This window comes from Calypte anna, chromosome 13 (assembly GCF_003957555.1).
Source record: "Calypte anna isolate BGI_N300 chromosome 13, bCalAnn1_v1.p, whole genome shotgun sequence".
Taxonomy (NCBI): domain Eukaryota; kingdom Metazoa; phylum Chordata; class Aves; order Apodiformes; family Trochilidae; genus Calypte; species Calypte anna.
In genome coordinates, this window is record NC_044259.1 from 236,860 (window position 1) to 254,210 (window position 17,351).

The 17,351-nt window shown below is 37.2% G+C and overlaps 1 protein-coding gene across 1 annotated transcript in view; it reads right to left on the reverse strand.

Moving 5' to 3' along the window:
* Positions 1–17,351, reverse strand: part of SLIT3 (slit guidance ligand 3) — a 433,718-nt gene that overhangs the window by 190,315 nt on the left and 226,052 nt on the right.

Here is a 17,351-nt window from a genome sequence, read left to right on the forward strand (position 1 = left end):
TTAATTGCGGCTTTTTTTTTCCTTTTTTTTTTTTTTTTTTTTTTTTTTCCTCCTTTTTTTTTTTTTTTTTTTTTTATTAAAGGCAGAAAGGAGTAATTTCATTACATTAGGGCATCCAATCCATTATGAGCTTTTACCGTCATGTCACTGAAACAATTTCATTAAGTTAAAGGCCTGTAAATCATTGGAGGTCACTGTGCTGCCCTCCATGACCTCCCACAATGCCTTTTTTTCTTTTACTGGAAGTTGGAGTCCTCTGTCCTGACAGTACTAAATCTCCAGGCTTTATCTGCCCAAGAGCTGTGAGAGTGCATGGGGAATATACCAATTCCAAATTATATTCAACTAATCTAATTTTATAGTCTTTTTATTATTCTAAGCACCAAATGTCTGTGGTGGTTTGATGCCTTTCTGCATTGTTACTGGTCCCATCTGGTAGCCCGTTCTATTGAAGATTTCTGACTAAATACAGTTTCTGTCTAACTGCATCAGGCAGAGCAATCCAAGGACAGAAAGGATTATACACACACACACTTAAACGCTATTTTGTTTCTAAACCTGTAATTTAATATTTGGATACTGGAGTTCTCTCATTTGTATCCCTGCATACACATGATTTAAATACATTTTAGAATATATGTGGATACTGCAGCACAGCTACATCTGTCTCTTGCATTTACAAAATTAGTTATAAGTTGCAATTTAAAATTTAGTAATTACATCTTCTGACATCTGATCCTTTAAATTTTAAACTTTATATTTTTATTATATATTCACCCATGTGTCAGTACACTATCTACATTTCCTAAAAATATAGATGCAGGTTCCTAACTCTGTATTATACTGCCCTTTCCATAGCGTTTTATTTAGATTTGGTGAGGCGGGGACCATTTGTGTTGTGTGTAAAGTATTATGAACAAAGATTCCAAGATTGCATTGCAGTTTCTGTTTACTGTTACAAAATACTGAAAATATATGCAGAGGTAGCAAGTATATTACACCCGCATATAGTAGATTTGTATAGTTTTACCAACTTCCTTCCAATCATTTGCTAAGCCTAATTCTTGGTCTAAATACACATTTGTCCCAGCTTTGTCAGCATAGAGCAATAAAGCACCAAGTACTACAGTGTAATTACAAGCAAGGAATCACAAACCACAGTCTCTTTGGGGTAAAAAGCAGAAGTCAACATAAAGGTATACAAGCAGCAGCAGAAAATAATCTTTACGCACCCCATTAAAGATTGAATTTGATCTATTAACATTAAACCTCTTGAAGATATACATATATATATTTGAAGACTAGGGGAAACTTATCCTTCCTAATGTCTAGTGAACATCAGGGGGGTTATGATTTAAAGCACAGGAAAACCATACACACCACAAGGTCTACTAAAAAGCTTAGCAAGTATAAAACCCAGCTAAGGTTACTCATAGCTCTCATAGCTATCGGTGATGTCTCCTATGCTGACGAACACTGGGATGTAAAAAAAAATATTTAAAAATTCAAAAATGGATTTTTCTGTATCAGAAAAATTCATATACAGTACATATGAATATTTAAACATATATATAGATATTTCTTTATGTTCTGTATCTCCAACCACCTAGGAAAGATGCTGAGAGAACCAGTGGCCACTGAAAGGCTTTTTCCAAGATCCCTGCTTGATTGTTGTTAATTATTGCTTGATTGCAGCTGTTAAAAATCTGTTGCTCAAACAGAAAAGATGGTGCATTTCTGGAGGAATACATTTAAATGAGTTAAATATAATGCTAGTTGCATAGCTACTTTACACTTCAGCTGTTTTCATTAAGCATGAAGTTGGCACATACTAGCATGATGAAGGGAAAGCAGGTACATGAGATGCATCTCTCTTTGTTCTTGTACAGCAAGTACTATATATTACCTATATTTTTTGAGTAATACTATAATATTGATTTTTATGCCATATACACTAAAATAAACAAATAAACCCAGTGTGCTAGTCACAAAACTTTCTGATTAAGAGGCTTCATATATGTTGTACGATTTATTGTTTGAGGGTTTTTTCTGTGTTTTGGGGGTTTTTTTGGGGGGGTTGGTTTTTGTTTGGTTGGTTTTTCTTAGAAAAGGCTACTCGTAGACTGATTTTTGTTGAAAAAGCATAAAGACAACCTTAATCATATTTGGTCCAGTTATGCTAGCACTTATGAACAAGTTTAGTCCATGTCGTTAATCCCCAAAACCACAGCAAGGGAAACCTCTGGATGCCCAGAAGACACACACTTAGCAGGACACTCAGTAAAAAAGGAAAATATTCATTAGAGATAGGTTCTAATTCTAAATGTCTCATGAGCTAAGCCTGCACAGCCTCTGGGAGACAACTCCACATTTAATGCTTCTTTTTAACAGAGCTCACATCTCCTGATATCTATCACAGCAAAACATTCACATCTGTGTTTAAGCATGAGAATTTCTTCCAAAATTATTAAAAATATTAGATGTCTTAAAATTATGTGTGACTGTTTTTAAGACCCTTCACCTCCCTGTTTATTTCTCAATGTGTGAAGATGGAAAATCTATTTCTTTGTATCTGTACAGCACCCTGATGAGTGCCTATGCACAGACCAGAGATTTGAGAGCTTAAAGCCTAAACAACATCTTCCTTTCAAGACAATGTGTTAGTTTAAAGTTTTGAGAAAACTTCAGGTAAGGCCTTACAGAAAGGCACAGAAAGTTATTCAACAACATACTTTTACACCCTGAAGACAAAATAAAAATCCAGTGATGTGGGCTAGCAGACAGCTTGCGTACTCAAAGCTGGTAAAGCTGTGCATGCAGCTCTTAAAAGCTCAGAACAGACATTCCTACATCTGCTGAGAAGAGCACCTTACCTGAAGAAAACCAACCATATAAAGAGAAAGTAAAAATTCAACTTGGAAAAAAAAAAAGGAAGAAAATGTCAGTATTTCAGAACAGCTGGCACACAGCTCTCCTTGAACATGTGACACTCCTCTCATGTCTTCATCACTGCCTTCTGAACAGAGCACTCACACACACACAGAGCAGGGCTACCTGAGACACAGAGCAGCTGCTCCAGGCTTATCAGTAAATTTTAAAAATGGTCTCAGACAGATTCAGATTTAAATGCTATCTCTATTTTTCAGTGTTCATACCCTTTCTAAAAGGTCTCTTTCTGCTCAATACCACAAACAGGATCTTATGCATGTAATAGTGAAAAAAGGTTCAGACAACATACACTCAGATTTAAAACACATTTTTTAAATGGAGAAAGCCACTTTTTATACCTCCATTTACTCCTGCTTTCTGAGGGAATACAGCACTAAGTTCAGACTTCATCTAAAACTACGAAGCGATTCAACCAGCTCTGAAGAAAAAAAGGGATCTCGTGCAGAAAAGGGGAAGCTACAGGATGAATGAAACCCCAGTAACTGAGCTGTGTGAAACAGCCATACAAAACATAAGGCACATTATAAGAGCCACAAGGCAGTGTACAAATAACTCTGCCAAACTCTGAACTTCCAAGTTTTCGCTAAGTTAGATAGATATCTTACTTGCATTTGGGTCAGAGTGTTTTGGTTAAATGCTGAATCTCTCATCCATTACAAACAAAGCAGTGGACTTGGGCTTGGTGATGCTGTCAGAAGGATGCTTGCTCCCAGATCCCAGCCTAGGAAGCCCAGCAGCTTGTGTGTGATTGAATTACCCACTCTGACCTCACCTAAGAGGCTCCAGGGATCAGAGATCTCTGTGACAGGCAATTAACAACCAGACAATGCTAACAGATACAAAGAGCAGTATCTTTCTCTTTGAGAAAGGAGAAAAACCACTGAGAAAAGGAAGTACTGAATGGGTTTATGGCATTTAGGTGACGTGGAAGACACAAACGCTTATGAATAATGTGAGAATCTATAAAACTATTTGGAGAAAAAGGCATCTTTTGCACTGTGGAGCTATAATGCATAATATGCCTTATTATGATGATCTGACTCTAACCATGAATCAGTAGCTAGTCTCGGTTTTTATTAAAAAGAAAAATTACATGCAACTTCTTGATCATTGTCTATCTTCAGTATCTATGTATGAAAGAAAAAAAGCTTAAATATAAACAGCCTTTTACGAAATGAGAAATAACAGTGTATTCTAATAGATTTGTATGACTGGAAAGTCTATGGTTTGGCCCAGAAAGCACTTTGACTATTTAAAACACAATTCCCCTTGTAGAATATAACTCCAGCTTCTCCGTTTAGATTTGTACATTATTTATCATACAGGACAGTTAAATTTCAATCCTTTAAATACTGAGGCTTGGAGGTTTTACTCACCACTAGTAAACACTAGCCAGCTTTCACATGCATGTAAGACATAGAAATTCCAAGCAATATATCTGATAAAATTTTTATCATGCTACTAGTTTTAAGACTTTAAACAATACCCCAAAACTGTTCTAAAATATTAAAGAATTTATTTCAACCCAGGTGAAGTTTTCCAAAACCGAAATAATCTTCTACTAACATTAAAGATTAGTTAATGATTAAAATCATATATTTATATCCCTAGCAATTCTTCATAGCATACCAGCTAGCTTAGCACTATATAGAAGAGTATTCACTAGTTTTCCTGCAATTAGCCAAACTCATTTTCATGAAGAGGTTCTTCAAGCATCAACATTTCACAATAACGAACTCTATAATCAGTGCTTTTTCCTTTATTTGTTTCAGTGAGGGATATTTTTTTTCCATTTACAACCATAAGCAAGGCCACTGCAGAGCTCAAGTGTGGCTCTTTTTTTTATTATACTGTACCAGTAATTACTGTTTCTTTTTATATTTTATCCAGAACCTAGTTAAATATTTAAATTAGGTCTGTATTAAAAAGATACTGTAATGAATACTTTTCATATTTGTTTCTCATATTTTGCATGCTTAGCATAAAAAGAAGTCTAAGAATGCATGTATAAGAAAGTTCAATGGTTACAGTTGGGAAATTACTCAACTATTGTTACAGAAATCTGCTGGTATAGACCCAAGCCATTTCCTCATTAATAAAAAACTAGCATATTTAACCAGATGTATCCATATTAGAAGCATTGTTTTACTTAAGTTTTTTAAGGAATTTTCAATAGCAATTTCACAGGAAGGTTAAAAAAAAGAGCGCATTTTATTAATTCCATCTCCAGAAAAGCCTAACTTTGGACGGTAGTTTTACCAAGCATTTTCTATTTTCTTTTAAATACATATTGTAGGGTCTATGCCTCACTTTCCTGTAAAGTTTACACCTACTACTGAAGCTTTTCAATAAACTGTAAAAATTAAAGAGCCTTTCTATAATATCTATGGTACAGCCTCCAAGCCAATCCTTATATAGCTGTTAATGTTAAAATTCACTTTCAAAGGAAAGTTATGCCAATACATCTGTGTAAATTTTCCAAATAACAAACTGAAGTCTTTATCCATAAATTAAATTTATAAGAAGCACCATAAACAGCAACAGATCATACTTTGAAGCAATACTACAATGAATTTAACTGAAATAATATAATTTTTTTCAAAGCTTTTAATGCATTTTTCATGTTTAATTTTTACTCATTGATGCTTTACTAATATCATTGTATAAGAGCCAGCTTGCATTAGAACATTTAAAAATTTATATTTTAAGATCAACAGTAAAATAATTCTCAAGTGGAGGAAGCTGCTGGTACAAAACACCAACGACAAAGCTACTATGATCTGTGATGAAGCTGAAATCTCCCTCTGGGATTTTCACAATTTTTTTTTTTTTTCTACAGACACCTTTTTGCCAACAGCTACGGTTAAAGTGTGGTGTACAGAGAGCTCTTCTGCATTAAATAATTGGGCACATTCATATTCTCTGCCTTCAGTTTTCATACGCAACCTATGTAACCAAGGAGGGAGGTATATCTGACTTGGGGGGAGAAGAGAGAAAGAGTCGCTTATAAATTATTATTCTGCAGACTGTTCAAAAGTATTAAGCATTTGCTCTAAGTTTTCTTATTACATTAACCTACAATTCAAAATGCTGCCACCAATAAAGATACCAAATCGGCTTACTGCAAAGCTTAAGTAATATATGAACAAGTAGACCACTCCTGCCTCTTCCCACAAGGAGAAACACACAGACCCAATTTTCTTTCAATATCAGAGGGGTTAGGACATCTTTTTTTCTTTTTTTAACTCTCTCTGGTTGCTGATGTAACAAATTGTGCATACCAAGCACAGAAATGGCTGTCTCCATAGCAATTGGGGCAGGCTTTGCCGTTTCCCTAGTTACCCTTGACTGATAACCATCTGTTATTGTCCTCTGCCCAAAGGGGAGAAGGGGAAGAAATGAGGAAGATAAAGTCGGTGTTAGAGATTAGGAAAGTTACTTACTTTTGTGCATTTTACATTTTCACATTTGCACTTTGGCAAATTTTTGTTTTATTTATAGTTATTTTCAGTTGACAAGTATCAAACACCACACATAAAGAAAAGTTTAAATTCCAAAACATTACTATGCATTCAAATAGGAAATCATAATTATGGATGTTACTATGAGATTGTGGAAAATCTGAAACTGAGGCACTTATATAGAAAAACTATGCAGATATACGTTCTAAATAATTACTAGAAATTTGTAATGAAAAAAGAGCACGGGGGGGAGAAGGTGCAGAAGCTAAGCATCTACCTTGCTGCTGCAGTGGAGCAGGATCTCTAAGTAACTGCTACTCTCTACCCCTGACCTGCCCCAAGGGCTGGAAGTTACCTCTGCTTACATGTTTGTGGTGATCACTTCCATCAAAGCTTGAGTCCCTTCCTCCTCTTCAGTGTGCCTGTGTGGTTCTCTGGGGGAGGCAGAGGGAAAGCATGTCTGCAGGGAACATGATCCCCGTGCCTACATTCTTTGTTGGGGACAGTAGCACCACAGAACTCGCCCTGTGGGCAGCCTGTGATGGCCCAGCTGCCCAAGGCATGTGTGAAATACCACACTGTAAGCGAGGTCAATGTTTGCATAGGCTCATGTCCTATCATGGGATTACTTACATGGAACAGATAGCATGTAATTTGTGCTCACTTTGAAGGAGAAACAAGTAAGCCTCTGGAGCCTAGCTGTTACAGCAGATCAGTGGAGCAGCGTGCAACTGGGGTGTGGGTTTTTTCCTTGAAAAAGATTCTGTGTGTATGTTCCATTAGGTAACAAATTCATTACAGATCCAAAACTTGAAAAAGACAGACACTGAATGCTTCATTCCTTAATATTACAATTTATATCAGCTGTTGATTGTCAAAGTTCATTTGGAGCTAATAGTGGTTCTAAAAGGCGTTCTTCAAGGGCTGCCATGGGGCTGGCCCCATGCCCATCTCTTGCAGCAGAGCCCAGAGCTGTGGAGAGCTCAATGGGAGAAAGGGCTGAAGGTACCCATGTGCCCTGCCTGGATAAGAAAGATGGTTATTTAAAAGGGTTGCTTAGCCAAAACCCTGAGGATTCTAGTCTTTCACTGCTTACACATTTTTATGATTAATCATTTCCTAAAATCAGTTTTTAGAGAAAACAATGGCTCTTGGGTCTTTAAGAGGCTTCAACTTCTGCAGCAAACAAGAAAATGAGATGATGAGATGGAAGCTGTTGCAGAGAGCAAACGCAATAGACCTCGGAAGCTGAGTGAAGGTAAATGTGCCCAGGGCCACCCAGCAGAAGCACCTCTCCTTACAGTTAGGGAGATGACAGAGCAAAAAGGAATCTTGACATTTGATCTCCAGACATCTGTCCCTTTTGAAATCACATATTACATTAGGTTAATTCTACCGCCCACAGTCATACAATGGCTTGATAGATGTTTGCTAACTCTAAAGACAAAAATTAGGAGGAAATACTAACAGAACAGTAAAAATGGAAAGTAAAGTCACAGCAGTGTCAACCTTGTTACGTGGCTAATAAAGATGGGCAGATCAGTAGAGATTCATGTGTTTTGGTGATCTTTCTTTTTTAAAATTAGAAAAATATTATTACTATCTAGTGAATGAATAGCCAAAAAATTAACATCTTGCACTTACGAACCAGTAATTTTTTCAATCAGATCCTGGCTATCACACTGCTTTAAGAAAAATACAGCCAGATGATGCTAGAGACAGAAAAACAGTTCGGAGTATGTTATTGTCCCGTTTTGGTTTTGGGGCTTTTTTCTTTCTTTAGCATTATTGGTTTTTTTTCCTCAACATCCAGAAATGAAAACCCATAGCCACTGAAGCATAGTTAATGAACACTACATACTTCAAGATGCTGTATCAACTTCAAATTACTCTGACATAGGTTTCTAGAACTGATCATGCATAGCACAGGCTCACAAGCTTTTCTACAGGCTTCCAAAGAGCAGAACATTGCATCTTTAGCACAGTTGAGGGCTCTGATTTTAGCACGGGCACTCCAAATGATGGAAGCTGTAGGCTGAGGGTGCTGGCAGGTTTTTTTTTTTATTATTTTTACTTCTTTTCTCTCATACGGATCTGGCAACAGGAACTGACCTTTGAGACATGAGATTTAAAATATTCTAGTAATTTTAATTGTAATATTAAAGATTTAGTTTTAGGTTGGGTTTGGGTTTTTTATTTTTTTTTACTGCTAGAGGGCTGAGGTGCACATTGAGCTCCAAATTTTTGCTCCTCATTGATTACCTGTTTCTCTGCTTTCAATATAGGTGACTTCTCAGGCCTACTGAAAAAGAGCAGCAGACCCATGTATATCACATAACTATGCTCCCAAGGTTGTTGCCCTCCTACATATAAAACAAAGCCAGCAATAGAAACTTCTGAGCTTTTAAGTCATTTAGATGAAATTTCATTCTTTCTGCTCAAGGCAATGAATTCAAACTCCATATCCAAATCCCCACTGGAATAACTTCTTCTGGTTACAGCTCTGAATCTATACTTCATTGCCCCAAATTTGCTTGTTCTATGTGATTTCAAAGAAATAAGTTCATATAACACATACTTTGGATTTCTGCATTACCTGCTTACACTAAAAAAAAACTTGGAGAGTTCTTGCTCTATGCTTTTATATATTTATTTACATTTGTATTTGGTTCATATAAATAGGACTCCACACTTCTTTGGACACTGTGATTATATCTAGCCTACGTAGTTACAGAAGTACATTTGCTTACTCATGTAAGTATACATGCAAGTACTTAGTAAGCAAATAACACTCCTGTTACTCTGAGAAGACTGGTATAGGGTTCAAATAAGCACTAACACTTGCCATTTTGTTAGTGTTACAAAGTTGGGCATCCTCAGAAAACACTGAAGAGAATAAAAAAGCAACCGCTATTTCCAAATGCAGGCAGATCCATCAGTGGAAAAGCTCCAGGACCAGAGGGTGCTGGGTCACTGCCTTACCCAGGAGCCAGGAGACCAGTGGTATAAAAAAGCACCTTTGTCACCGTGACCCCAAGTCATCAGGAAATCATTCTTATAGGGAAGGAATCAGGTTTTTTTTTAAAGAAAAATATTTCATTTTGAAAGTAACAACATCAACTTCCAGGCCATCCTAAACATTGTGATTTCTAAAAAGCAAACAGTTAACATGTCTAAGCTGCTTGTTTGTGTCTACTTACTAGCCACTGAATAATGATTCTATAACCCTATAAAATTGAAGACATTAACAAAGAATCTTAAAAATTAACTTAATCCATATGACTTTTAAATTTTTCTTGCTAGGTGGTATTTTTTACTGACATTAGTCCATAAAAATAGTCATAGCAGGGAAAGCTCTTTCCTCTGCCAGCATTGTGATAACAATAAAACAGTCTTGTGCAAGAAAACCTTCACTCCCTAGTAGGATTAGGCACAAGTCTGGATCAAAAGAGTGTACCATTTACCTTACCTGACCCTTTGAAACAACATCTTGGACATCTAATTCGTACTGAAATGTAATGGCACTTAAATAAAATGGTTAGAAAAAAGCCCTGCCCCAAAGTTTTCCTTCTTGCACTCAAAGCAACAAATCGTCGTTAAGTAGGTAAAGCGGATACCCGCACAATTTGCTTCACAGTACATTTCTCCAGTTCCCAGTTGTTCTCCTGAGAGTGCTGCTTGCCTAACTTATTGGCAAGAGCTTGCTGCTATCCTCCTGGCTGAACATTAACCCTTGATTATGCTTTCCAGATGATCCACAAGAAGAAAGAGAGCCACATCTTTGAAAAAACAGTGTGAATTCAAGACAGAGAGCTGAAAATCAAATAAACACACCACCACCAAAATAGTTCAGATAACTGTGAGTCCCCTTTATTCCATGAATCATTCCAGGCAAACCACTTGACCTCCTTGCAGCAGTCTTATAAAACTGGTCTTAAAAGTAGGACCTATTCAATAGCTGATGGTGCTTAAGCATATAAATTAAATAAAAATAATCAGGTTCAAGGGTGAAACTCATATACATGTCTACTGAGGGGTCACAAAAAAAGTAGAAGGAAGAAGAAGAAAAGAAATAAAAATCAATCTGATTGCTATAACTGATTTTCACACTTGAAGGATCTATTTCCCAACACACAGCAATTTTTAAGGTGTATGAAAAAAGTAGAATGCTTCATTGCATCAAGAATCAGTTGTACAAATGACAACATCATCTAAGAGCCCTTTCCAATGTTGCCATCTTGTATTTGCCCTATGCCATCCAGACTTAAACAGAATGGATTTATTCCTGTCTATCTCCAAACTATTTTACTAGAGCTATTCTCACATTTGTACCTAGATAATCAACTTTACACTATTTCTGTTGATTTCATAACAGCTATTTTGTGTACCTGAGGATTCCCTCAGCACATCAGTTAGAGTTAGATCCTTACTTTATATTGAAAGAAAACACTGCATACCCAAGAAGAAACACAATGTTTTAAACTTCAAGTAAATGAAGATCCTCCACAGGGTCTTCTTAATATCCATGTAGGGTTTACATGAGCTTTTTTGAGGATATTTTGAAATTATGCAGTAATCTAACTGTTTAAAAGGACTGTATAACACCCCTTGCTGTAGAAACACGGTGAACATATGTTCATACAAAACAAATTTATGATTAAAATACTGTAAAACACAATTATACCATTACAGTTTAATTCTTTCTTCCTCCAAAAATGTTTTTCTTTCAAGGCAAAACAGTTTTGAATTGAGCTGAATTGCAGGTGCTTTCTTTTCCTGCAACTGTTTTACCTCCTAGAGCCACCCAACTGCAAGGCAGCGAAGCCACATAACAGACTGCATCACTGAATGAGAAACATAATCATTCTCTTCTGTGCCCTGCGTGTGGCAAGGAACTGTACAGGCTTTGTCATCCTCACTGATGTTTTAAATGTCTTGTTCTACGCCCTCACAGAAAGCTGCAGCTGAGTTGAGGCCTGACAATAGCCAAGCAGTACCCTTGCTGAGGTGGGGTCAAAAAGGGGGAACATTCATCTTATTTTGTGGTCAAGGAAGAGCAGTGCTGGAAATCTAGTCCCGCAGTCAATTACCGAAATTAATTTTTAAGCCTAAGTAATTTGCCTTCAGGAGAAAACAAGAATCCATTTACTTACCTCTTGACCACTGTTCTGATCACTTTTTAAAAATGAAGTTAGAATAAAAATACTAATTGTGTTATCCAGAAAAAAGTGATGCAGTATTAATTAAGAACTGAGGAAGTTTGGTTCATTTTAAAAGCACACCAAATCCAGGAACACTGTTGCCTATTTACAAAATGAAATAATATCAAAACTTAACCCCAGTGAAACAATAAAACAACTTGAAGCTCAAGAGACCCTCAGTATCTCTGCTTTGAAAGCCAAAACGGCCCCTGGCTCTTCAGAAGTTCTCAAAGCAGTGGTTCAGCAGTCCCTGCAGAACCCTTTGCTGGGTCAAGGCCTCCGTTTTGCACCAAACTGGTCCTGCCAGGCAAGTTCCACAGAGCAATGAGCAGGTACTGCCTGGCTTCTGCTTTCATGCTAGAAGACCTTTTTTCTCTCTAGCTAAAAGCCATGTGTTGCTCTGACTGAAGATCTGAGCTGAAACACAGGGGGAGAGGACAAGAGAGGAAAAAACTACCAAACCCAAACCCCCCCCAAAAAAAGAAAACTCAAGTTATGGTTTTAACTTTGTCCAGCTGGAAAGGTCAAGATGAGAAGCCAAACATTGCTCTGCTGGTGGACAGTATTTACAACCCTCATTTATTCATGGAGTCTGTGCTGAAATGATATTGCTGTGCTGTTTTGGCTAGAGACTGCATATGCTGACCCCTCCGTGCCTAGCATAGCACCAGAATAATTCCATACAAAAGGTTCGCATTAAATGTAATGAAGCAAATGACAAAATCAATAAACCTGGAATGGCGTGGCTATCATAAAAATGATGTAAATTCAGAGTTCACAGTGGTTATGAAACTATTTAGGATTATAATTAAAACCAGCACTACTTTTTTCAGAATAAAAGCTCCTTTTGACAATCAGAGATGAATACTACAGGAAATTTTCAACAAATTTATTCAGAATTAAGACATGGCACAAAGACAGCACAAATTGTCTAAAGATAAACTGTAGGGATAGGTTAAGCTAAAAAAATACAAAATAAAGAAAATGGTATTTTCATACTTTTTCAACTGATGTCACATCCTATTTTAATCAAGTTTTATATCAAAAGATATAAAGAATACCACATAGCCTGGTTTTAAATCATGGTATTTTCTGGAGTTTGTTTCTGTCAGAGACTTTTATAAGACTATTAAAATGGAAAAGGGCCAAATCTGCTATTCATTAGTCTCTGCACAAAAGCAGTGCTGCAGCATAGATGCGGCATCAAAATTTATCTATGCTATCTGGAAATATCAATAGCTACCCTGACCTTTTGTAGCAGATTTCAAACCCGAGATAATTGCTCTCATTTGAACTTGGCATGAAATTTTCCTTTGTCAAGCTCTGGACATGCAGTTTGTTGCCACGTAAAAATTTGCACCAATTCACATGTAGGCAAGTGAATTATCTACTTAAGCCTTAAACTGATATTTTTACCTATTCTCCACATTAGCAAACAAAAAATTATTCATTATAGATTTTAAAAGTAACCATCAAGCCTGGGGTTCTCACACCCAAGTACTGAACTACTTTGTCTCCTGTGCAAACAGGTCACATGGCTGTGAGGGATGTGTCGTTTTCCTGATGGGATACAGCATGTTGCTATCACTTTCCAAAACCTTCAGTGGTCCCCAGCTTATACAGCTTTACTACTAATAGCTACAGAAGAAGCCCTTTCAGGCAGGAGAAGGAACGAAATTATACAAAATCTAAAGCATAGGGAAGATCATAACATAATTTGGATTAAACAGAAGGGATGACTTAGGCCTATGTAGTATACTTTGTCTTTCTTGTCACCAGCATTAGGATTTTATCAGAACAACAATACAAGTGCAGCCTTTAAAAGATGCTTGAAATACATTTCCATAAGAGGAAAACACAATTAGTATTTATGCTTGCTTTATACCTACAGGAAACTTTTAGAGATCATAGAATCATGGAATTGGCTGGGTTGGAAGGGACCTCAGAGATCATCAAGTCCAACCCTTGATCCACTCCCGCTGCCGTTACCAGACCATGGCACTGAGTGCCACATCCAGTCTCTTTTTAAATATCTCCAGACACGGAGAATCCACTACTTCCCTGGGCAGCCCATTCCAATGCTTGATTATCCTCTTGGTAAAGAAATTCTTTCTAATGCCCAACCTAAACCTCCCCTGGCACAACTTGAGACCCTGCCCTCTTGTCTTGCTGAGAGTTGCCTGGGAAAAGAGCCCAACCCCCCCCTGGCTCCAACCTCATTTCAGGGAGTTGTAGAGAGTGATGAGGTCTCCCCTGAGCCGCCTCTTCTTCAGGCTGAACACCCCCAGCTCCCTCAGCCTCTCCTCATAGGATCTGTGCTCGAGTCCCTTCACCAGCCTAGTTGCCCTCCTTTGGACCCGCTCCAGGACCTCAATCTCCTTCCTAAACTGAGGGGCCCAGAACTGGACACAGGACTCGAGGCGTGGCCTCACCAGAGCTGAGTACAGGGGCAGATCTACTGTTTGCCCTAAAAGAGATACTGAAAACAACACATATTGCAGTGAATATACTGAATACAGAAATGGGGTAAAACATAGCTTTGTATAAGCTTATTACGAAGGTAGTCAGCTCTGATTCACTGATTCACGCCAGATAAATGAAAATTTTAGAACTTTAAATGCCGTTGTATTAAATGTCACCAAACAGACATCCTCCACTACTAAATAGTGCTGGCTTATGTACTTCTATTTAATAGGTAGAGCACACTTAAGAGATGTTTCAGCTTTCATTTATCTGATGTTTCACTCAGGAGAAAGGAACCTTTCCAGCAAGGAAATTTATTTCTCAGGGTTGATGGTTTGGCTTTTAATGAGTTGCCAGTGATAGATCCCTTGTGGCTAGCTGAACCCACAACTTCAGGCATACATGAAACAGAAAGGTCCTGAAACACAACTGGACAGGACAACAGAGAAGACATGCTCTCTACTTAATGCAGATGTTTTCATTTAAAATAACATGTAAAATCAGCCGTGCATTTTTGATCTATGAAATCAATCTCAAGTGAGATACAAGTGGTAGTTTAGAACATTCAACAGATTTAAGATCATTCTGTGCCGGTCAGTCCATCTGGTGTTTTATTTATTAGTAAGGGACATGGGGAAGGGGATTAAACAAACCAAAAAAGATATTTAAAAATATGTGTGTGTAGTCTAACCACATTACCCAATGTGACATACATTTAAATATTTCATGAAATGGTTCTGGAATTTCCCAGTATTTATCATGTGTGTTGCAGAATTTGCAGGTTATTAGACTGCATGTGTTTCTGCCATTGTTCTCTTATGCATTTGGGACCATCCCAAGCTGCTCAGGAATAAAATAAGAAAGAGGCATTCCCCTAGCAGTTCTTCTCATAAAATAGGGGGATATCCTGCAGGCTGGGACCAGACCATTGTGAGGAATTGACTGCCATCTTTTAGCATTAGTGGACAACATAAAAATCCCACAAAACTTCTTTTCTAAGAAAGTAATTTTGAATAATGATTGCTACTTACAAAGATGAAAGAGATTTATGCAAAATTTTGAGGATTGTAATGACACTTGAAAAACAGAATATTTCTTGACAGTCATGACAAACTGGTAAAGAGCACAGCTATTCAAAAAGGCACAGCTTACAGATACCATACTCGAGGAAAATTGCAGAATTAACTCCTTATTCTAAATACTTACTTTCCCCTCACCCCTTCTGCAAAAGGCTCTTCCACAAGCGAAGGAATTAGTGGCAGCCTTCTGCAGGCTCCCTCATGGCCCAGATGCTGCACTTCACCATTCCATGGCAGTGTACATTTTGCTCACCCTCCTCACTGCAGCAAAACAAGAAAAAAGGCTACGCCTGATCACAGAGGCAGATAAGAAACTGATTAAAAGGATGCAGTTTCTGCTTTCTTGCTTGTTTCTCAGATTTTTACTGTAAGATAGACAAGAGATGCTATTTCGAAAAATCAGGGCTCACAGATTTTAATGGTTAGTAATTGAGAACTGAACAAACTAGAAGAGAGAAAAGCAAAGGGATAATAAATGCCAAACTGTCCTCAGGGAATGCAGCCAGTAGCAGTTACCCCAGCAAGACTGTGATATAGCCAGCCAGTACCTGAAAGGTGGTTCACGACTCTCAAGAGACAAATAAAGCAACCAACTTGTGTCACCCAGTGTTTGTCCTTTGTACAAGGCCAGCTGAAGATGTGAATAAACACCACTGTATCACAAAATTTCCACTGATAAGACCCAGACTCTCTGCTTAGTTGGTTCTGCATATCTCACATTAATTGCATCCTGCATTGCGTGGGGAATGTGCGCGTGCATTTCTTCCAATCATATCTTCTTAATGAGTTAATTATGAAATATATGCTTTTTGCATTCATTATAAGGGATAGAACAGATGGCAAAAGCTCAAACTAATATGTTAACTTAAAATTAACTTACACTGCAGGTGATTGTCCATAGAAGGTGGTAGGTTGGTAATATTTTATTATTCTAATACTGTTGTATTACAACGGAATGTCTAGGAAAGTAAATGTGATGGCACCCAGATCTCTCTTGAATTCATTATGGACACTACCACAATGAATACTAACTACAGGAGATAGAAAGAAATATTCTTGGAATACATTGAATGCAGTGTGATTTTATGGATAAGGAGGAGGAAAATTACACATAAATTTTTAGGGTGAAGTAATATGATCTTTTACCCCCTAAAGGGTGCAAAAGTCTTGTCTCTAATGAGTATTTTCAAATAGCTGACTGTTTTGTTACCTCTGATCTGCTTTGCCCACTCTAAAAACTCTCAAATATGCCAGCTGAGATCAAAGCAACCTGAAATCTCTTCAATAATACAAATCTAGCCTTTAAGATCTCATGCACTGATATTAAAAATATATGGTGCCTTTCACACACATCATCAAATGCAGACACATGTTGTTCAACTCACTGAAAGATAGATAAGTAAACACACAAACCAACATGTGATAACAAATTCTCCTCTAGCCCTGTCACTGCTTTTATTTGAGGGCAAACCGCTGACCTCAGAAGACTTATTGCAGATTTTGCACCAAACAAGTGGAAAATCTGCCCAATCATTGATCTTTCTCCTTTTGTTTTATTTTACTGTAAACTTCAAATCTGAGGAAACTAAAGCCAAGTATTTCAGAGGGCTCTGGATAACAGCTTGCTCTGAGAACTCAAACTACAAGAGTTTCCTAGTCCAACATTTCACTACAATACACTGCATATATAGAGAAAGAGCAAATAACTCACAATCACTTGGTTCCTGCTAGTGAAATGGCTACACACAAATCAATCATTAATGACTTGGATTTATTAATTATTTTGACATATATGTTTAACTATTTCTATTCTGTGGCTGAATGGCAAATATTACAAATATGCTCTGCATTGCTGGTTGTGATGGATAAAAAAAGGACATCAGAACATTTGTATTTTTTGTGTAGGTTAATGCAAAATACCTTTGTATGTAAAGAGCAAGCTCAGCTTTTTTCCAAAACCTGAATGTGCAGCCCTGATGTTCAATTTTTGTAAAAGTCATATGGATTGATGCCAGTAGTAGCTGCATACAGAAAAAGTAAGAGTATTTTCCAGGAAAAGTCATTTAACAAATAAGAAACTGGAACTAATAGTCACAAAAACATTTTACAGCATTTGTGGAGCTGTGATTTTTTTACATTGCATTTAAATAAAGCATGAGGAAAGAAAATGTCTACTGACTTAGAGAACTGGTAAATGC